This window comes from Cynocephalus volans, chromosome 3, assembly GCF_027409185.1.
Source record: "Cynocephalus volans isolate mCynVol1 chromosome 3, mCynVol1.pri, whole genome shotgun sequence".
Classification (NCBI taxonomy): Eukaryota; Metazoa; Chordata; class Mammalia; order Dermoptera; family Cynocephalidae; genus Cynocephalus; species Cynocephalus volans.
The window spans coordinates 32,280,637-32,304,280 of NC_084462.1; the positions used below are offsets into that span (position 1 = coordinate 32,280,637).

General features: G+C 39.6%; 1 protein-coding gene across 1 annotated transcript in view; it reads left to right on the forward strand.

Annotated features, from left to right (window-relative positions):
* The window catches only part of GALNT17 (polypeptide N-acetylgalactosaminyltransferase 17), a 450,484-nt gene that overhangs the window by 232,135 nt on the left and 194,705 nt on the right, over positions 1 to 23,644 (forward strand). The window lies entirely within an intron of this gene.

Sequence of the window (23,644 nt, forward strand, 5' to 3'; positions counted from 1 at the left end):
CACCTTTCAATAACAACTCTTAATGTAAAAGGCTTAAATTCCCCAATCAAAAGACACAGACTGGCTGACTGGATTAAAAAGGAGGACCCAACTATATGCTGCCTACAAGAGACCCACCTCACCCATAAAGACTCACAAAGACTAAGAGTGAAAGGATGTAAAAAGACTTACCATGCAAACAGAAAAGAAAAATGAGCTGGAGTAGCTATTCTTATATGTGACAAAATAGACTTTAAACTAAAAACCATAAAAAGAGACAATGAGGAACACTATGTAATGATAAAAGGACTGATCCATCAAGAAGACATAACAATCATATGTTGGAGCAGCCAGACTTATAAAACAAACTCTATTAGACCTAAAGAAGGAAATAGACACTAATAGCATAATAGCAGGGGACCTGAACACCCCACTGTCAATATTGGACAGATCATCTAGGCAAAGAATCAGTAGAGAAATACAAGATCTAAACAATACTCTAGACCAATTGGACTTGGCAGATATCTACAGAACATTCCATCCAACAACCTCAGAATATTCATTCTTCTCATCAGCACATGGCTCATTCTCCAGGATAGATCACATATTAGGTCACAAATCAAGTCTCAACAAATTCAAAAAAATTGGAATTATCCCATGTATTTTCTCAGACCACAATGGATTAAAACTAGAAATCAATAACAAACAAAACTCTGGAAACTATACAAACACATGGAAATTAAACAGCATTCTACTTAATGACGTATGGGTCCAAGAAGAAATCAAGCAGGAAATCAAAAAATTTATTGAAACTAATGAAAATCATGATACATCATACCAAAACCTGTGGGATACTGCAAAAGCAGTATTAAGGGGGGAAATTTATTGCATTAAATGCTCACCTCAGAAGAATGGAAAGATGGCAAGTGAACAACGTAACACTTCACCTTAAAGAACTAGAAAAACAAGAACAATCCAAACCTAGAGTTAGCAGACGGAAAGAAATCATTAAGATCAGAGCAGAACTGAATGAAATTGAAAACCAAAAAGCAATACAAAAGATCAATGAATCAAAAAGTTGGTTTTTTGAAAAGATAAATAAAATTGACAAACCATTAGCATGGCTAACAAAAAAAAAAGAAGAGAGAAGATTCAAATAACAAAAATTAGAAATGAAAAAGGTGATATTACAACTGATTCATCTGAAAACAAGGAATCATTCGAGACTACTATAAACAACTATATGCCAACAAATTTGAAAATCTGGAGGAAATGGATAAATTTCTGGACACACACAGGCTCCCCAAACTGAACCAAGAAGACGTAGAAAATTTGAGCAGACCAATAACAATAAAGGAGATTGAAGCTGTTATCAGAAGGCTCCCAACAAAGAAAAGCCCAGGACCAGATGGATTCACAGCAGAATTTTACCAAACATTCAAAGAGGAATTGACACCAATTCTTTACAAACTATTCCAAAAGATTGAAAGAGACGCAAATCTCCCAAACTCATTCTATGAAGCAAACATCATCCTGATACCAAAACCAGGTAAAGATATAACCAAAAAAGAAAACTACAGGCCGATATCCTTGATGAATATAGATGCAAAAATCCTCACTAAAATACTAGCAAACAGAATACAGCAACACATACGTAAAATTATTCCCCACGATCAAGTGGGATTCATCCCAGGGATGCAAGGTTGGTTCACCATACGCAAATCAATAAATGTGATACACCATATTAATAAACTCAAACACAAGGACCATATGATCATCTCTATAGATGCTGAAAAAGCATTTGATAAAATTCAGCACTCATTCATGACAAAGACCCTCTATGAGTTAGGTATAGAGGGAAAGTATCTCAACATAATTAAAGCCATATATGACAAACCCACTGCCAATATCATCCTGAATGGGGAAAAGCTGAAAGCTTTTCCTTTAAGAACAGGAACTAGACAAGGATGCCCACTCTCACCACTCCTGTTCAACATAGTGTTGGAAGTACTAGCCAGAGCAATCAGAGAAGAGAAGGAAATAAAGTGCATCCTGATTGGAAAAGATGAAGTCAAACTGTCCCTGTTTGCAGATGACATGATCCTATATATCCAACAGCCTAAAACCTCTACAAAAAAACTCTTGGAATTGATAAATGATTTCAGCACAGTAGCAGGATACAAAATCAACACACAGAAATCAGTAGTATTTCTTTTCTCCAATAGTGAACATGCAGAACGAGAGAAATCAAGAAAGCCTGCCCATTTACAATAGCCACCAAAAAAATAAAATACTTAGGAATTGAGTTAACCAAGGAGGTGAAAAATCTCTATCATGAGAACTACAAACCACTGCTGAGAGAAACTAGAGAGGAAACAAGAAGATGGAAAGATATCCCATGCTCTTGGATTGGAAGAATCAACAGAGTGAAAATGTCCATACTACCCAAAGTGATAAACAAATTCAATGCAATCCCCATCAAAATTCCAAAGACATTTTTCTCAGAAATGGAAAGAACTATCCAGACATTTATATGGAATAATAAAAGACCATGCATAGCCAAAGCTATGCTGAGCAAAAAAAATAAAGCTGGAGGCATAACACTACCCGACTTTAAGCTATACTACAAAGCTATAATAACCAAAACAGTATGGTACTGACATAAAAACAGACACACTGATCAATGGAACAGAATAGAGAATACAGAAATCAACCCACACACTTACTGCCATCTGATCTTTGACAAAGGCACCAAGCCTATTCACTGGGGAAGGGACTGCCTCTTCAGCAAATGGTACTGGGATAACTGGATATCCATTTGCAGGAGAATGAAACTAGACCCATACCTCTCACCATATACTAAAATCAACTCAAAATGGATTAAGGATTTAAATATACACCCTGAAACAATAAAACTTCTTCAAGAAAACATAGGAGAAACACTTCAGGAAATAGGACTGGACACAGAGTTCATGAATACGACCCCAAAAGCACGGGCAACCAAAGGAAAAATAAATAAATAGGATTATATCAAACTAAAAAGCTTCTGCACAGCAAAAGAAACAATTAACAGAGTTAAAAGACAACCAACAGAGTGGGAGAAAATATTTGCAAAATATACACCTGACAAAGGATTAATATCCAGAATATACAAAGAACTGAAACAACTTTACAGTGAAAAAACAAATAACCCAATTAAAAAATGGGCAAAGGAGCTGAATAGGCATTTCTCAAAGGAAGATCTACAAATGGCCAACAGATATATGAAAAAATGCTCAACATCACTCAGCATCCAGGAAATGCAAATCAAAACCACACTGAGATACCATCTAACCCCAGTTGGGATGGCTAAAATCCAAAAGACTCTGAACGATAAATGTTGGCGAGGTTGCGGAGAAAAAGGAACTCTCATACGTTGTTGGTGGGACTGCAAAATGGTGCAGCCTCTATGGAAAATGGTATGGAAGTTCCTCAAACAATTACAGATAGATCTACCATATGACCCAGCTATCCCACTGCTGGGAATATACCCAGAGGAATGGAAATCATCAAGTCGAAGGTATACCTGTTCCCCAATGTTCATTGCAGCACTCTTTACAATAGCCAAGGGTTGGAACCAGCCCAAATGTCCATCATCCGATGAGTGGATACAGGAAATGTGGTATAATCTACACAATGGAATACTACTCAGCTATAAAAACGAATGAAATACTGCCATTTGCAACAACATGGATGGACCTTGAGAGAATTATATTAAGTGAAACGAGTCAGGCACAGAAAGAGAAATACCACATGATCTCACTTATTAGTGGGAGCTAAAGATTAGTATATAAATTCACACACACACACACACACACACACACACACACACAAAAAAAAAAAAAAAAAACGGGGAGGCGGGAGATATAACAACCACAATTACTTGAAGTTGATACGACAAGCAAACAGAAAGGACATTGTTGTGGGGGAGGGAAGAGAGGGAGGAGGGAGGGAGGTTTTGGTAAGGGGCAACAATAATCAACCACAATGTATATCGACAAAATAAAAGTTAAAAAAAAAAATAATGGACGACAGTATCCATTTCTTTAAATATTTGCTCTTCACTCAGACAGTCAGCTGGGTAGTAATCTTAGGAGCAGTCCTAGTTGAATGGGACCCTGAAGGAGCATTCTGGTCAACTTCACCACTTCTGGGGAAGTAGCAGGTGCACTTTGCAAGGTGACATGGGATACACTCCCCAGCTGGTGTTCTCCACATGGCAGTCCACGGCTGGCTGCTGCCTTCTCGCAGGGCTTGAAGAATACAGGACTTCATGCACATGGTTCTTAAGCAACTCCACGTGGCAGCAGCTTGATGCTGTTGTAGGACACGGCCCAGGCTTCAGAGACCTGATTTCTAGACCAGTTTTGACACTGGCTTAGAGCCTCAGTTTACTTGTCTGTAAAATGAAGGATTTTGACTAGATGTGCTACAGATCCATTCTGTGTGACTGCCTCAAATTGTTCATCTGTAAATGGGGCTAATGAGAGTACTGTCTTCCAGGGTGGTTGTAATGAGATAATACATGTACATAGTAGGTGCTCTCAAAATGCTAGTTGTTGTTTTGTCAGTATGATTCCTATTATTATTATTTTCTGTATTCTAAAGTGGCACGTCTTGCTCCTCGCTATGGGAATCCTATAACCCTTTTCTTCTTACCTGGTCCAGCTCATACAACCAAAATTATTAGGACAAATAACCTGATCCTTGGATAATCCCTGACTGAGTATCTACACATGGAACAGAGCCCTGGGTGCCAACAAAGGAGAGGCATTTTCAATGCCAAGGGATTAGCACAGGAAACTAAGGGACCCACATTCCCCCCTGTCAAGTCTCTTCGGGGAGCTGCTTATTATAAAATGGCAGAGTGCTTACATAATGGTGAACACACTGCTTTTAGGTGAAACAAAGGGTGTTTCTTGACATAACCCAGGAATGGAGGAATCAGTATTTCTTTGGCCATGATACACTGACATTGCTGCTAGATGCCTTCCCTTTGGAAGCAGAGCTCCCAGGCAGTGCCCTGGAGCTAGAGCAGTGTTCTCCGTGGTGACAGCAGAGAGACCTGCCTCCGTCAACCAGCATGCATCGTGACAGCTCCCAGCAGCAAGTATGTTAACCTGAATAATGCTGGAAAGGCTTTTCTCCTCACTTGAAAGGAGATACAGCATTGTGGACTGCAAACACGTTTTACTTTAAATTTAAGGATTTTAAAATATGGAAGACCCTTTACCTTTGAGTTAGACACCCAAAGAATCAGCAGGACCATTAGTTTTATCATGTGATATGGCAGGAGACGACCAGTGACCTCATGTTCTTTAGTGGGAGCTGGATGTGCATGATGGTGGGGAGGGGGCGGGGAGCTCTAGCCCTTGTTTTGGTAACTTTAATCTCCCTTTCTAGATGATTCCAGAAGGTGCCATCTTCAAGGCCCTCTCATGTTCCTTCCTCTCCTGCCCTCTCTTCCCATTCCTCTTTTTCTGCCCTACCCTCAAAGCCCACAACATAACTGTAGAGACTCTCAGATTGAGTTCAGACCAGGAAATGACCCTTCCTGGTTTCATCCCAGTGCCTCTGACAGTTTTCCTTCCGCGCAGGGTAGACCTCCTTCCTTGTCTCCTGGCTCATCCTGTCCTCGATGAATTATTAGTTTTGAAGGAGTCTTTTGGATGAGAGGACTCAGATACAGATTATAGCTTGTTCTCAAACCCAAACAGCCTTTCCCTTTTGCTTGACTTCCTGACAGGACTTGTCACAGTTTTCGCCCTTCAAGACAGGTGAGTTCTTATCAGGCTTTCCCAGTTGCACAGCATGTATTATGTTTGAGGCTGGATTTGGAGCCTTGCACCTATTCATTTTCTCCCGGTTTTTGGAAATACAGGAACATGTGACTGTTTCGTTTCTCTCAGGTCGGGGAGAAAGCAAATGGAATTTTACGTTAGAGTTTGGGAGGTTAATTATAAGTACTGATGGCAGAGCCTGCAGTGCCTTCTCTGATGAGTAATGAACTGTCAGCAGTCCGGCGCACGCAAATGACCATGTGCTATTAACCGACGGGACACTGGGGCCTGTTGACCCGGCACGGTTTTTAAGGCTGCAGGAGTTTTACCCAGACTTTCCCACAGTAGGGAGATTTGGGCTGACACTTTGCAATATCTATGTGAAGTTTTAGGTCATAGTCTTCACTCTTTCTTCTGCTAACATGAGTCTAAAAATAGCTTCTGCTATCGGGCCCACAGTCAGGGGCAATCAACTTCATTTTCTCTTAGAAGTCTGGGCTCCTGGGTCCTTAACTCACTCTGGTAGCACCTCCTCGTAGCAGCAGGAGGTTGTGACAAGCATGGGTAACTGTCGTGAATAACATCACTACCAGTTGTGCTCGATAGGGCAGTGGCCCCTTTAAAGCCCATTGAGAGCGGTGGTGTGGGAGGCCTGGTGAAGCTCCCCATGCAGGAGGCCCTTTATAGACTTGGTAGGATGCCCCAGCCGTGTTTTGGAGTTTGACTTCTGTGCACGAAGTTCAGTGGACCCCCAGGCTCCTAAGAAGTTCCACGTAAAGGAAAGAGGAGAGAAATGTTCCTTGAGTGTCTTTCAGCAGCACTGAATTTGACTGCCACGCATGTGGTGCTGTGGGAGGCGGCGGCTTGCAGGGTGAGCTGTCACCAGGCGGTCAGCCAGTCTGAAGGTTCAGTTGTATGCACTGGCTCTGAGAATGACTCAGGCCAAATTACAGCATTTCATTTCACAGGTCAACTTCCCCTCCAACCCGAATCCATCTCAGTCTAGTTTGTGTGTTTAAATCGTCCCTTTAGAAGCACTTCGCCTCTTCAGGAAAGAGAGCTCAGTCTCTGGGATATCTTGGTTCTTTGCCTCCTGCCCTGTCCAGCTTCCCTAGGAGGGCTTCTGGGTGTGTGGGAACAGGTAGGGTTTATTCCAGCAGGTGACCGAGGGGCAGCAGCAGGGTCTTTGTGTGCAGTGTCCCTCCTTCCTTTGGGCAGTGTGCCTGGCTGGCCACTCCTGGCCCTGCTGGCACTCCTGCAGACGTCTGCAGCTGGCTCTCAGCATGGTCACTGCCTGTCAAACTTGGCTCCCTGTGACCCTTGCTGGCCACGGACACTGAGCCTCAGCCATGCTCCCCAACCATCAGCTGCAGGCTTGTCCCTCCTCAGGGAAGAGCGGTCAGCTGCTCCTCTGGCTTCCAATGCTGTCTCCTCCTTCCCTCCCGTGGGAGCTGAACAGCAGGGATTGAGCATGTGGCCACATCTGAGTGCAGGCCCAGCCGGACAGAAGGCCACCTGGGAGGCAGGCTGCTTCCACAGCCCCCATGGAAGGTGAGGGCAAAAGCCCACCTCTGCCTGCCACACCATCCTCCCGGCCAAAGGCAGCTCCCCCCACCCCCACCCCGGCGGAAACGTGTCACCTCTCATCACCTCCCCCTTCTTCTCTGCTTCCCATGGAACATTAAGTGGGGCACTGTGGGCTTTCATTTAGTGTACTTAATTCTCCTCAGCACTCAGCCTTAGCTGCCGCAAGAGAGTCTTCTCGGAGTCTTCTAAGTGCCCCATCCTCTCCAAAAGAAGAGATAAAGGGATTTAGAAACACAGCAGGCACCTGGCGAAACTTAGAGCAGAGGTCACGCAGCCCAAAAGAGCAAAGCACATGAACAGTTTTTCAAGTATGATCGCTCTTTTCTGGGGCCAAGAGAAGGGCACCTCGGAAAGACCGCTGCCCCCGGGCACCTCTTCAGTTCCAGAACAGAGGCCTCTGTCTTCATCTGCCCACCTTTGATTCCCGGCTTGTTCCTTCCCAGTTCTGAGACCCCCCTGCCCCTGCCCCACCTTCTCATCAGCAGATGCAGCCCCACTCCAGGCCCTGGACATGGGTGGCCTCAAAGTGGCTCTGGCCCCTCATTGTGAGCTGAGAAGTGGTGTTTGCGTATTGAACCCCGAACCACCCAGCCATTGGGTTTCAGGGCAGCCTCAGGACTCTGGTCTCCTTCCTCCCACCCGCAGGCACTCCTCCTGCAGGCCTTGGCCCTGACCATGAGGCTCCTGGAGTGGGCTTTCTATTCCACACCTGTGCTCTGCCTGCAGAATCCTGGCTTCCTTGCAGCCGGGGCCCTCTCTTCCTGTTGCCAGTCCCTCTCTCAGGGGTCCCCATTGTCCGTGCTGAGGCTAGGCTCCTGGAAACTGCTGCTGGGCCCGCATGCTCTGCAACCTGCATTTCTGAATGCTGCTTCTTTGTGGGCCTGACAGAGCCCCTTATGATCTCAGGTTGGATTTCTGGTGCCCACATTGCCTGAGTTCTGGTTGTAAATTGCTGGAACCTTTCAATGTGGTGATTTTGTGCAATGGGCTGAACTTCGTCAGTCTTTAGGCTGGTACGTGACGTTCCTTAACTCCAACTCCAGTTCCCATGGATCCCCTTGAAGTGCTAGAGGACGGTGGTCTGATTATACATGTTCATGTACCTTGGACAACTATACCCTCCTTCACCAAACCCTCTAGTATTTTCTTTAAAGTGACTATGCACGGGAAAATAAATCCCCTAAATCTTGTAGTCATCTTTGGGAAACTAATATTTGCTTGAAGAAACTTGAAATCACAGAGACTTCAGATCCTAAGGACTAAGAGGAGGGAGGAGCAGAGGCTGACATCCACGAAATGAGAGCTCTGTGATTTGTCTCTAGCATTCTGAGGGGAAGGAACAGGAATGATTCCTGCCCTGCTTCTCGTCCAGATGTTGTCCCCAGCCCAGTAGAGAAGAGCAAGGGCAGAGACGAGGAGGCCAGAGACTTTTAAAATCATATTGTAAAAGTACTTTTTTATTATATATTCATTATAAATTTAATACTCATTGTAAAAATTAAAAATACAAAATATTAGATAATCATTCATCATCTCAGCACCCAACGATAACCACTGTTAATATTTCATGAGTATCTTACATATTTTACATTACTTTTTACTTTCATAAAAATTTTATATGTACATGTTTAAAAACTCAAATATATATTCCAAAAGGCTTTCCTCACTCTGCAGAAGCACAATCTTTTTTTTAGATGTTCTCGTTTACTTCAGTGTCTCTGAGTAACATACTTCTAGTCCCACACCTTGTTTCCTAAGATCTAGGCATTATTGCTTAACTTCCTACTATGGGAGATGAGGTATTATTAACTCTTTTTTATTCACCCACACCTACCTCTGCCACACATACCCATATGAGGGGACTTTAAAAAGTTCATGGAAAAATGGAATGAAAAGATAAAAATAAAAACTATAAACTTGATTTCTGAACATAAGTTCAAGACATTAGGAAGCAATGATACCAGCTATTTGGTTCATCCCTAAAGAACTGAGGGTCCTGGGAATTTAACCATGTCAACGCAGTCTTCTCTACATTATTAACTGAGGAAAAATGGATGCTCTTTAAATATTTTTTAAGATTAGGAACAAAAAGAAGTAAGAAGGAACCAAATTAGGACTGTAAGGTGGATGCCTAATGATTTCCCATTGAAATTCTCACAAAATTGTCCTTGTTTGATGAGAGGAATGAGCAGGAGCATGGTCATGGTGGAGAAGGACTCTCTGGTGAAGCTTTCCTGGGCGTTTTTCTGCTAAAGTTTCAGTTAACTTTCTCCAAACACTCTCACAATAAGCAGATGTTATCATTCTTTGGCCTCAAGAAAGCCAACAAGCAAAATGCTTTGAGCATCCCAAAACACTTGCCATGACCTTTGCTCTTGACTGGTCCGCTTTTGCTTTGACCAGACCACTTCTCCCTCTTGGTAGCCATGCCCTTGATTGTGCTTTGTCTTTGGGATTGTACTGGTAAAGCCATGTGTCATCCCTGTTACAGTTCTTTGAAGAAATGCTTTAGGATCTTGATCCCACTTGTTGAAAATTTCCATTGGAAGCTCTGCTCTTTTCTGTAGCTGATCTGGGTGCAAAAGTTTTGGCACTCGCCAAGCAGAAAATTGACCGAATCTTAATTTTTCAATCAGAATTGTGTAAGCTGAACCAGTTGAGATGTCTGTTGGGTTGACTATTGTTTGTGCTGTTAATCGTCGGTCCTCTTAAATTGGGGCAAGAACAAGACTAGTTTTTTCCTTGCAAATTGATGTGGATGGTTTGCCACTGAGGACTTTGTCTTCAAAATCACCTCATCCTTTCTTAAAATAAGTTATCCATTAGTAAACTGATGATTTCTTTGGGGCATTGTGCTCATAAACTTTTTGTAAAGCATCATTGGTTTCACCATTCTTCCACCCAAACTTCACCATAAATTTGATGTTTATTCTTGCTTCAATTTTAGCAGAATTCATGTTCTATGATAAGGGCTCTTTTCAAATCGATGTCTTATTCTTCTTAGTGCCTCAAACTAGATCCTGTTCAGACAAGTTATAACAAGTTAGTACAAGTTTATTTTGGTGCAAAAATTTTTTGCAGTCCATGCAGTTTTTTCATAGTATGCTTTTTCCATGAACTTTTTACCCCTCCTACTTCTCATCCCTTCCCTGGGGGTTTTTGCCCCACTAACCAATTCTCCAGTACTATGATTCTCCAACACTAACTGGGTTTTCTACAATTTAATTTAATTCTGGCACTAACTACCTGGTGTTAGCATCAGAATCCATAGGTTTAAGGACCACAAGACTGCCCTCACTTTTGGACACCAGCCAGAACTATCAGGTCTCCAGGTTACCTGCACTTCTGTCCAACATGGCTACAAATGTAGGGGTTTCCACAGCCTTCCTTCAGGTTTGATAATTTGCTAGAATAGCTCACAGAACTCACTATTGCTTACCATTACTAGTTATAAAAGATACAACTCAGGAACAGCCAAGTGGAAGAGACGCAAAAGGCAAGGCATGGGGTAGAAGGTGCACAGAGCTTTCATATCCTTTCTCAGTGCACTACCCTCCCAGCACCTCGATGTGGTCACCAACCTGGAAACTCTGAATCCCATCTCTTAGGAGTTTTTATGGAGATTTCATTAGTTAGGCATGATTGACTAAATCATCAGCCATTGGTGATTGAACTCAATCCCCAGCTCTGCTCCTCTCCTCTCCCTAGAGATCTGGGAAAATTCCAACACTCTAATCATGGCTTGTTCTTCCTGGCAATCAGCCCCCATCCTAAGCTATCTAGGGACTCCTCAGCCAAGAGTCATCTCATTAGCATACAAAAGACACTCTTATCACTCAGGAGATTCCAAGGGTTTTAGGGGCTCTTTGCCAGAAACTGGGACAAAGACCAAATATTTTTTATTATACCACCTTCCCCATCTTTCATTATCCTTACATTGCTATTTTTTTACATCATTTAAAATTGACATAACTATTTACAGCTTATCCACTTGTTATATTTTGGTTATTTTCTCCTTCCTGCACAGCTTTTTGTTTTTCCTGGACTTAATCATTGCCTTTTTGTTTGTTTGCTTACTTTGTTTTCTGTATACTTCTCACTAATTCAACCCCACACATCTGCCACTTGTCTGAATACCCTTTCAATCATCTCAGCAACCACAGGTATTCTATTTGGTTCTTCTTCATGAAGAAAACTCTCCAGGGTGTTCCATCCCCTTCCATTAGGACTAGCTGCCCTCTAGCAGTGATCCAGAGTTTCCTCTCGCCCCTTGCCTGTTTTCTGGATCCCATATCTTTCTCTTTTTAGCTTATTCTCTCATTTAATTGATGCATATCTTTAAGTAAATTTTTTAGTTCTTGCATGTCTAAAAGTGCCTGGGTTCTCTCTTCCCACTTGGAATGATTTTTCCCTCAGAATTCGAAGACAGTATTCCATTGTCTTCTAATTTCCAACATGGCAATTGGGAAGTCCAGAGCCATTCTGACTCCTTTTTCTTTGAAAGTGACTTGTCTCCCTCTTTTATGAAATCCTTTCATTCCAGGTGTTCTGAAATTTCATGATGATGTGCTTTGGAGTAGGTTGTTTTCATCCATTGTGGGCACTCAGTAGAATTTTCCATTGGAAACTCATGTACATTATTGATATCCTTCCTTCGTGTGTGTGTGTTCTCCATTTTTAGAACTCTTTTAATTTGGGTATTGAACATTCCTCATGGATTGCTTCTTTAATTTTCTTATTTACTGTATTATTTGTCATCTTTTGAGTTTTGTCTGTACTTTGAAATATTTACTTATCTTTATTTTTAAACTTTCTATTTCTACTTTTATATATTTTTTAATTTTCAAGGGTTCTTTCTGGTTCTCTGCTTATCTTTTCCTTGGCACCTTGTTCTTGTTTTATAAATGCAGTATCTTCTATAATTATCTGAGCATGTTAATGCCATTTTTTCAAATGAAAGGCATTTATATCTCTCAAACAATGTCAAGTCAAAGAATCAATCCAGACACAAAAGAGTGCATACTATTTGATTCTTTTTACATAAATTTAAATTCCAAACTTATTGAGCTGTATACATTATGTGCAGCTCAACAATCATACCTCAATAAAGTAGCTTTAAAAAATAAATAAATTTCAAAAGCAAGCAAAATTAGTCTGCAGTGTTGGAAGGCAGGTAATCAGAGGGCAATGATAGGTAAACTGCACAAAGGGGATTTCTGGGGGATTGGTTATCTTTTATTTCTTGACTTTGAATGATGGTTTAAATTGATCTGTTAAGTTTGTGAAAACTAACTGAGCTGCACACTTGAGCTTTGTGTACCTTTTTTCTATGTCTGCTCTACTTCAATGAGAAGTTTTCATTACAAGTAACAACTGTCTATTTTTTCTGAGTTCTTTTAAAAGTTCTAATAACTTTTGTCAATTTTCTTGTTCTCATTTTTCCTGGTAGATAATCACATTATGTACAAATAAGTATAATTTGTATAATTTTGTCTCTTTTTAAAAATTTTATTTAACTTTTTTTTGGCCTAAACTGCAATCTGCAGAGCATATTGAATATTAATCAGGTCTTTATCTCATTTCTAACTTAATGAAATGCCTTGAATGTTTCAGCATATGATTAATATTGGCTGTTTGTTACAAATAGACATGATGGCTGGCTGGTTTGCTCAGGTAGTTAGAGTGTGGTATTGTGACACCATGGAGAAGGATTCGAATCCCCGTACTGGACAGCTTCCCCCTCTCCACCCCCAATAGACATAAAATCACGAAAATTTTTTTCTAATTTACTAGGAGTTTTGTGGGGAACACACATTGCATATTTTTACATGATCTTTTGGCATTTATTAAGGTGATTATATAATTTTTCTTTTGATTTATTCATATTTTAAGTTATTTTAGTAGATTGTCTAAAATAGTACTGTATTTGTATTTCTGGAATAAACACTACTTGGTCCTAGTGTATTAGTTGCTAGTATTTTAGTTAAATTCTTAGTCTTCAGTTGATTAGTGAAACTTGCATGTAGTTTTCTCTTTTGTGTGTGTATGTGCATCTTTTTTGTAAAAAAAAAAAAAAAGAAAGAAAAAATTAGAAAAAAACCTAACAGCCTTACTGAGATATAACTTGTGTCATACACTTTACCCATTTAAAGTGTGCATCTAAATGGTTTTTACTTCATTCCTGGAGTCATGCAGCCATCACCACAATTTTAGCACATGTGCATCACCCTTAAAAGAAACCTTTTTCTCATTTCCCCCTAACTCCCACAGCCCTCGGCATGCACTGATCTACTTTCTGTCTCTCTGCATTTGCCTATTCTGAACGTTTCATAGAAATAGAGTAGGTAGTCTTTTGTGACTGACATTTCACTTAGTATAATGTTTTCAAGACTATAATGTGTGTACTGTCTTTACAGCTTTTATAATGAGCATTATACAAGCTTGGAGAAAATGGTAACTTTACCATTTTCTTTTATATTTTGGATGACTTCACATTGCGTGATGTTTTTCTATTCCTCAAAAAATTGACAGAATTTACCTGTGGTACCCTCTTGGGTCTAGTGTCTTTTTGCATAGTAATTCTTGATAACTTTTTTTAGGATTTTCAGTGGTTAGTCTACTGGAGTTTTCTATTCTGTCTCAGAAAGTTTTATGGATTGATGTTTCTTCCATTCTTCATTAAAAAAATTAATTTCCATCTGTTTGTACAGTTTCCAAGTTGGATAAAGAAAATGTGATATATGTTCACAATGGAATACTATTCTGCCATAAAAAAAAAAAAGTAAGAAATCCTGCCATTTGTGGCAACATGGATGACCCTGGGAAATAAACCAGGCACAGATAGTGAAATAAACCAGGCACAGATAAATACCACATGTTCTCACTCATATATGGAAGCTAAAAAACTTGACCTCAAAGTAGAGAGTAGAATAGTGGTTACTAGAGTTTAGAAAGGGGTGAGTGGGAAGAGGGAGAGTTTGGCCAACGGATACAAAACTGCAGTTGGATAGGAGGAATAAGTTCTAGTGTTCTGTGTCACCATAGTCAACAATAATTATTGTATAATTTCAAATAGCTAGAAGAGAGGATTCTGAATGTCACCAAAGTCCCTTACACAAAGAAATGACAAATATTTGAGGAGATGGATATGCTAATTACCTTGATTTGATCTTTACACAGTTTACATGTATCCAAATATATCATACCCCATAAATATGTATAATTATTGTGTCAATTAAAAAGCATAATTTAAAAAAATGTAAAAGCGTATTTATGTTTACAGTCAAAGCCTTCTCAGTCCTAATGACATTTGTGTTTTCCTCTCCTTTTAAAATGAGATTTAATTTTTAAATCTTTTCAAAGAGCTAACTCCTTACTTATCTATTTCCTTCTTTCTCTGTATTTTAATTCTACAAATTCATTTTGTCTGTTCCTTTTCTCTCCTTGGTTTCTTGCCCTCTTTCTACCCTTTTGAGTTAAATCTCAGTTCATTTATTTTCCTTTTGTCCTCCTTAATAGCAAAAGCATTTAACATTATGTATTTTCCTCCAAGTGCAGATCTTGCCACAGCTCATAAGTTTTTATATGTAGTATCGGAATTGTCACTATTTTCCAAATAGTGTATAATTCCAGGTTTTATTTCCTCTTCAATCTGGGAGTTATTTTGAAGTTTTTTGTTTTTGTTTTTTTTTTTAAATAACCAAATGGTTAGCTTTTTAAAATGTAAACATGCTTAATTTCTGGAGTTTACTGAATTGTGGTGATTCATTTTTTTTTTTCAATCTTAAGATTTTTGTGGGAGGTACCTAATATAGGATCAGTTTTTATAATAGTTTTTGGAAAAAAAGTTGTATTACCTATTGGGTAGAAGAATTGGTATGATATAATAACATTCAAGGTAAGCATGCCTCTTACCCTTTAGGGTATAGTCCTCTCCCTAGAACAGAGCAAACTTTGGCGTGAATTCAAGTTGGAGTGGCAGCCTGGGTCAGGGGGCGCTTACTAGATGTCATTTTGAACATCATTCATAATTATATTTCAGATTTTTTTTTTTTGTCTAGCATAATAACCTCTTTCTTCGGCATACTTGATTGCAAAATATTCAGGGCTGATTCTGTGGTAGCTCTCCTTTACGTGTGAGAGCAGGCCGGGGCACATGCGCACGAGGCTGCGTGGTGCCCAGCATGTTCGGGATGCCCTCCCAGCCTCGACTTCCTGACTTTCATCTTCATCGGCAAGCAGTGCTTGCTGTCCTTCTCCACCCAAATCCTCCCTGATTCCAACTCCCTTGGGGTGTTCCACCATGTCTGGTCCTGCTCGGTGGCTAACTTGCTCATCGCTGGTAACGCATTCACACCCCAGTGTTGAAACTTCATGTGGCCCAGGGTGTGAATACATTTCCAGGGTATCTTTTTTTTTTTTTTTTTTGTATTTTTTAAAAAATATTTATTTTTATGGATACATTGTAATTGTACAGATTTATGGGGTACAGTCTGATATTTTGATATATATGTATGTTGTATACTGATCAGGTCAGGGTACTTAGTGTATTCATTGTCTTATGCATTTATCATTTCTTTGTGGCAAGAATGTTCAAAGCCTCTCCTCTAGCTCTTACGTAATATGCAAAACTTAACTGTTAACCATAGCCACCCCAGTGTGCAATAGAGCACCAGAACTTATTCCTCCTATGTAATTGTAATTGTGTACCTATTGGCCAAAGTCTTCTTGTTTTCCCTCCCCAGTCTCTGTTAACCACTGTTCTATTCTCTGCCTCTTTAATATCAATATTTTTTTAATGATTCTATGGATGAGTGAGGTCATGTGGTATTTATCTTTCTGTGCCTGGCTCACTTCACTTAACATAATGTCATCCAGGTTCATCCATGATTCTGCAAATGACAGGATTTTCATTTTTTTTTTTATTGGTGAATACTGTCATATTGTGTATATACACCATATTTCCTTTATCCGTCCATTCATTGTTGGACACTTAGGATGATTCCATATTGTGGCTATCGTAAATAGTGCTTCAATAAACATGAGAATGCAGGTATCTCTTCAATATACTGTTTTCGTTTCCCTTGGGTATATATACACAGTAGTGGGATTGCTGGATCAAATAGTAGTTCTATTTTCAATTTTTTCAGAAACGTCCACACTGTTTTCCATAATGGCTGTACTGGTTTACTCTCCCACCAACAGTGTGCAAGTGTTCCTCTTCTCCACATCCTCACCAAAACTTGTTTTCTTTTGTCTTTTTGATAACAGCAAATGTAACTGGAATGAGGTGGTATCTCACTGTTGTTTTGATTTGCATTTGCCTGATGATTAGTGATGTTGAACATTTTTTTGTATACCTGTTGGCCATTTGTATCTCTTCTTTTGAGAAATGTCTATTAAGATCCTTTGCCCATTTCTTAATTGGGTTAAGAAATAGGGTTTTTAATTTGGAAATAGGGTTTCCAAATAGGGTTTTTGCTGGTGAATTAAGTTCCTTTTATATTCTTGATATAAACCCCTTGTCAGATGTATAGTTTGCAAAATTTCCTCCTTTTCTGTATGTTGTCTCTTCAATCTGTTAGCAATTTCCTTTGATGTGCAAAAGCTTTTTAGTTTGATGTAATCGCACTTGTCTATTTTTGCTTTTATTGCTTGTGCTTTTGAAATCTTATTTTAAAAATCTTTGCCCAGCCCCATGTCATGGAGCATTTCTCCTATGTTTTCTTCTAGTAGTTTCATAGTTTCGGGTTCTAAATTTAAATCTTTAATTCATTTTGAGTTAATTTTTGTATATGGTGAGAGGTAGGCATCTAGTTTCATTCTTCTGCAAGTGAAAATAAGTTTTCTCAGCATCATTTACTGAAGAGACTATCTTTTCCTCAATATGTATTCTTGGCACCTTTGAAAAAGATCAGTTGGCTGTAGGTGCATGAATTTATTCATGGGCTCTCTATTTTGTTTCATTGGTCTGTGTGTCTGTTTTTATGCTTATACCATGCTGTTTTGGTTACTACAGTTTTGTAGTATAATTTGAAGTCAGGTAGCTTCATTCATTTTTCTCAGGATTGGTTTGGCTGTTCCGGGTCCTTTTTGGTTTTATATGAATTTTAGGATGGCTTTTCTATTTCAGTGAAGAATGCCTTTGGTGTTTGGATAGGGATTGTATTACATCTGTAGATTGCCCTCCCCAGCTGTGCCTCCTGTACTGTAAACTTGCCAGCCTCTAAAACTGTAAGAAACAAATTTCATTTCTTTATAAATTGCCCAGTCTTAGGTATTCTGTTATAAGCAACAGAAAAGGACCTATAGAGTGAGTCTCATATATAGGCAGCATATTGTTGGGTCTTGTTTTTTAATCCATTAAGCAACTTTATATCTTTTAATTGGAGAGATTAATCTATTTACACTCAAGGTTATTATTGATATGTGAGAACTTACCCCTGCCATTTTATTAATTGTTTTCTGGTTGTTTTATAGATCCTTCGCTCCTTTCTTCTTCTTGTTATATACCTCTGTGGATTTGTTTCTGTGGTGCTAAGCTTTTGTTTTCTTTCTCCTTCTCATTTGTGAATCTGTTGTAATTTCTTTTTTTGTGGTTACCTTGGGGCTAACATAAAGAGTATTGTAGTTATAATAGAGTATTTTAAGCTGATAGTTTAGTTGTGTAATAATACTCTAGACTTTTGCCTCCTCCCTCTTCACCAGTTTGTATTTTTGTTGCCTTAATTTGCTTTTGTGTCTATTGTATTTTCCTTAGCCACTAGTTGTAGCTGTTGTTTTTTGACCATTTTAACTTTAAACCTTCATACTAGAGGATTGAAGGGTTTACACAGCACCATTACCTCACTGGGGTATTTTGAGTTTGAGTTATGAATTTATCTCTGCTAGTAAGTTTTGTACTTTTTCATTTTTTTGTGACAGTAAGGATCATCTTTTTATTTTCAGTCATAACACTCCCTTAAGCTCTTTTTGTAAGGCTGTTCTAGTGATGATGAATTCCCTTGGCTTTTGCTTGTCTGGGAAGGTCTTTATATCTCCCTCATTTCTGAAGGATAGCTTTTCTGGATAAAGTATTTGCTGTGGATTGGATGCCCCCTAAAGCTCATTGAAGTTTAATCCCCATTGTGACTATTGAGAGGGTGGTAAATCCTATTACAGTCATTGAAAGGTGGTACCTTGAAGAGGTGATTAGATTGTGAGGACTGTGCCCTTGTGAATAGGTTGATCCATTCATGGAGTAATGGGTGTGGTTCTGATGGCTTTAAAAGAAGAGCAAATGAGGAGTTAGCACTCTTGCTTCTGCCATTTTTGCCCTGTAATACCCTGAGCTGCTGTAGAGCCACCACCAACAAAGCTCTCACCAGATGTGTTTCCCAGATTTTGTATTTCCCAGCCTGAAAAACTGTAAACAATAAGTATTGTTTCTTTACACATTTCCCAGTTACAGGCATTCAGTTACAAGCAACAAAAATGGATTAATACAGTATTCTTGGCTGACAGTTTTTTTATTTCAGCACTTTGAATATATCATCTCATTCTCTCATGGCCTGGAAGATTTTTGTTGAGAAATATGCTGATAGTCTCATGGATATTCCATTATGTGTGACTTTGCCTACATATGATGCATTTCTCTTGTAGCTTTTAGAATTCCCTCTGTTTGATCTTTTTGTTTTTTTATTGAATCATAATTGATTATACATATTTTTGGAGTTCAACATTGACATATGTTTTTTTTTTTTTTTTTTTTTTTTTAGTTTTTATTTATTTATTTTTTTTTTAAATTTTATTTTGTCGATATACATTGTAGCTGATTATTGCTCCCCATCACCAAAACCTCCCTCCCTTCTCCCTCCCCCCATCCCCCCCAACCATGTCCTTTCTGTTTGTTTGTTGTATCAACTTCAAATAATTGTGGTTGTTATATCTTCTTCCCCCCCCCCCCCGGTTTGTGTGTGTATGTGTGTATGTGTGTGTGTGAATTTATATATTAATTTTTAGCTCCCACCAATAAGTGAGAACATGTGGTATTTCTCTTTCTGTGCCTGACTTGTTTCACTTAATATAATTCTCTCAAGGTCCATCCATGTTGTTGCAAATGGCAGTATTTCATTCGTTTTTATAGCTGAGTAGTATTCCATTGTGTAGATGTACCACATTTTCCGTATCCACTCATCTGATGATGGGCATTTGGGCTGGTTCCAACTCTTGGCTATTGTAAAGAGTGCTGCGATGAACATTGGGGAACAGGTATACCTTCGACTTGATGATTTCCATACCTCTGGGTATATTCCCAACAGTGGGATGGCTGGGTCGTATGGTAGATCTATTTGCAATTGTTTAAGGAACCTCCATACCATTTTCCATAGAGGCTGCACCATTTTGCAGTCCCACCAACAATGTATGAGAGTTCCTTTTTCTCCGCAGCCTCGCCAGCATTTATCGTTCATAGTCTTTTGGATTTTAGCCATCCTAACTGGGGTTAGATGGTATCTCAATGTGGTTTTGATTTGCATTTCCCGGATGCTGAGTGATGTTGAGCATTTTTTCATATGTCTGTTGGCCATTTGGATATCTTCCTTAGAGAAATGCCTACTTAGCTCTTTTGCCCATTTTTTAATTGGGTTGCTTGTTTTCTTCTTGTAAAGTTGTTTGAGTTCCTTATATATTCTGGATATTAATCCTTTGTCAGATGTATATTTTGCAAATATTTTCTCCCACTCTGTTGGTTGTCTTTTAACTCTTTTAATTGTTTCTTTTGCTGTGCAGAAGCTTTTTAGTTTGATATAATCCCATTTGTTTATTTTTCCTTTGGTTGCCCGTGCTTTTGGGGTCGTATTCATGAAGTCTGTGCCCAGTCCTATTTCCTGAAGTGTTTCCCCTATGTTTTCTTTAAGGAGTTTTATTGTCTCAGGGTGTATATTTAAATCCTTAATCCATTTTGAGTTGATTTTAGTATACGGTGAGAGGTATGGATCTAGTTTCATTCTCCTGCATATCGATATCCAGTTATCCCAGCACCACTTGCTGAAGAGGCAGTCCCTTCCCCAGTGGATCACATATTAGGTCACAAATCAAGTCTCAATAAATTCAAAAAAATTGGAATTATCCCATGTATCTTCTCAGACCACAATGGATTAAAACTAGAAATTAATAACAAACAAAACTCTGGAAACTATACAAACACATGGAAATTAAACAGCATTCTACTTAATGACATATGGGTCCAAGAAGAAATCAAGCAGGAAATCAAAAAGTTTATTGAAACTAATGAAAACAATGATACATCATACCAAAACCTGTGGGATACTGCAAAAGCAGTATTGAGGGGAAAATTTATTGCATTAAATGCTCACTTCAGAAGAATGGAAAGATGGCAAGTGAACAACCTAACACTTCACCTTAAAGAACTAGAAAAACAAGAGCAATCCAATCCTAAAGTTAGCAGACGGAAAGAAATCATTAAGATCAGAGCAGAACTGAATGAAATTGAAAACCAAAAAACAATTCAAAAGATCAACGAATCAAAAAGTTGGTTTTTTGAAAAGATAAATAAAATTGACAAACCATTAGCATGGCTAACAAAAAAAAGAAGAGAGAAGACTCAAATAACAAAAATTAGAAATGAAAAAGGCGATATTACAACATTGACATATGTTGATCAAATCAATATTATTAGCATATACATTGTTACAAACCATACTTATTCTTTATGCCCCTTATCCAATTTCTCCCCATCCCTCTCTCCCTCCCTCCCCACCTCTGATAACCCTAGATTTCTTCTTCTGAAAGAATAATGGTTACTCTGTTGATTTGTTGCCTAGATGATCTGTCCTGTGCTGAGAGAGGTGTGTTCAGGTCCCCCACTATTATCATAGAGTAGATGCTTCTTCTGTCACTCTGGAATAGTCTTTGTGGAGAGAGATAACCTCTTCTTTTCTTTGGTCTCCACTAGTGACCGTCCTTGTATTGATGCAGTCAAGTGGCTGGCAGGCCATCTGCATGGTGGTTGTGGTGTCTAGCTGCTTTTGCGGTAGCCATGGCTATTGTGGTGGCCGTGGTGGGCCACCCACGTGGAAGTGGTGTTTTTGGCATGCCTGGGGACCACCAAGGCACTCTTCTTCCCTACCATCTCCAAGCAACTTCATAGGAAGGGCACAGCTCCAGCCTTGAAGTGGCTGCGATTCAGAATGGTAGGAGTGATCTCTTCTTTGACTCATTGTGGCTTCTCCCACCTTCATGAACTCTGTAGGTCTCTCCTCCTCTTCCCCTGAACTCTAGTGGCCCCAGCATGGCTGTCATTGCTTTTGAATAGTTGTAAGTTGGTTGATTTTCGGGAGAGAGTGATACTGGGGATTGTATATTCCACCATATTGGACTGGAACTTGTTTGACTTTTGACAGTTTATGATGTGCCACAGAGAGATTCTTTTTGGGGTTGAGTCTAATTGTGGACCTTTGAGCTTGCTGAATTTGAATTCTGTATCTCTCCCAATACTTGGGGAAGTTTTCTGCTGTTATTTCATTAGAGTTTCTGTGCCTTTCTCCATCTCTCCTCCCTCTAGTACACCTACTATTTGAACATTTGTTTGCTTAATGTTGTCCCCTAAATCTCATAGTCTTTACGGGTTATTTCAAAAGTCCTGTCTTCAAGTTCAGAAATTCTTTCTTCTGCTTTATCTAGTCTGTTGTTGAAGCTGTGAATTGTAGTGTTTATTTTATTCATTGAATTATTCAGCCCCAAGATTTCAGTTTGGTTCTTTTTTTATGATATCTCTTTGTTCAATTTCTCATTCTGATCATGAATTGTTTTTATGATTTTATTGCATTGTTTGTCTGTGTTCTTTGGTATCTCATTGAGTTTCCTTTATATTGTTACTTGAAATTCCTTTACAGGCATTTCATAACTGTTCTTTTCTTTGGCATCTTTTACTGTAGACTTATTGTGTTCCTTTGGGAGCATCACTTTTTCTTAGTATTTCATGTTTCCTGTTTCCCTGTATTGATATCTGCACATCTAATGGAGTAATTGCTTTTCCCAGTTTTATAGAATAGACTATGTAGAAATGACTTTTTCCTGGAGGTGGGTCCTAGGATGTCTGTTGGATATGGTATGTTGGCTGTAATTTGGGGTGGACTCAGTAGCGTAGTCTGTTCAGTTTCTTCTATGATAATCCTCTTCAGTAATGTCTGCAAATGTCTCAGTGGCCTAGATTGTGGGAGTCTGTGACAGCAGTGGTGCTATTTTGCTGGGGGCAGCGACTCCAGGTGATTGTTGGGCCAGGCAGGTGCAGGTACTGAGAGTGGTCTCTCAGAGGCACAGAGTCACTGCCCAACCAGCTGTCAGGCCAAGCATGGGCACAGGGCTTTGAAGTTGTTTCTCCCAGGGGGTGGTGTGCTACCTGACCAGCTTTTCCATTGGAAGCAGGTAAATGTGGGTGTAAGGTGTGAGGGTCAAGCGGCTCTGTGAAGGCATGTTGGGGAGCTAAAGCTGCTGCCTGGTTAGGAGCTGGCATGTATTTTAGTAAGAGTCTTCATTTCTTGTTTATTCATTTCTTGTTTATTCATTCAACAAGCATTTCTTGAACATCACTATTAGTAAGGCTCTTTACCATACCCTGTGGCATAAATGATTGTTCATGTTCCCAGAGGAGACAGCTGTATCTAATGCCTTCAGTCCACACTTCCCAGCCAGCATGGAGGAAAGGACTTTCCATTGGGAACTTCAAATTCTACCAGGGAAACACCACAGTGGGCAGGAGATGACTTCTTTTTCAGGGGTAGTCCTCTCTGAGTAAGAGAACCAAGCAGACCGGGATCAAACTTAGGTCCCAGCACCTGTCAGACTTTGACCTGGTTAAATTTGGTAAGTCTTACATTCCCATGAGAAACCTCAGGAGAGATCATCTACCTCTCAGGACTCCTGTGAAAGTTAAGTGAGATAATATGTGTGATGCCATTTACCTGAGTAACCAGCATATTGTGGGAGTCAGTGGACTGCTAGTTCTTCCTTACACTTCTGAAAAATATGCATGAGGCCTGGGAGGGAAGTCAAGGGATGCTTGTGGTATTGCATTTACATTTAAAAATAAGCCTCTTGTAGAAGGAAGCTAATGGCATTTTTTTCCAGAACAGCAGGCACCAGCAGAAGGCAGAGAACACAGCCGCCTCCCCAACAACTCTGTGAAACTGGGCTATGCTTCCCAGTAGGGCACCATGTCCTCTCCAACCTCCAAACCACCAGGGAGTGCCATGAGCAAA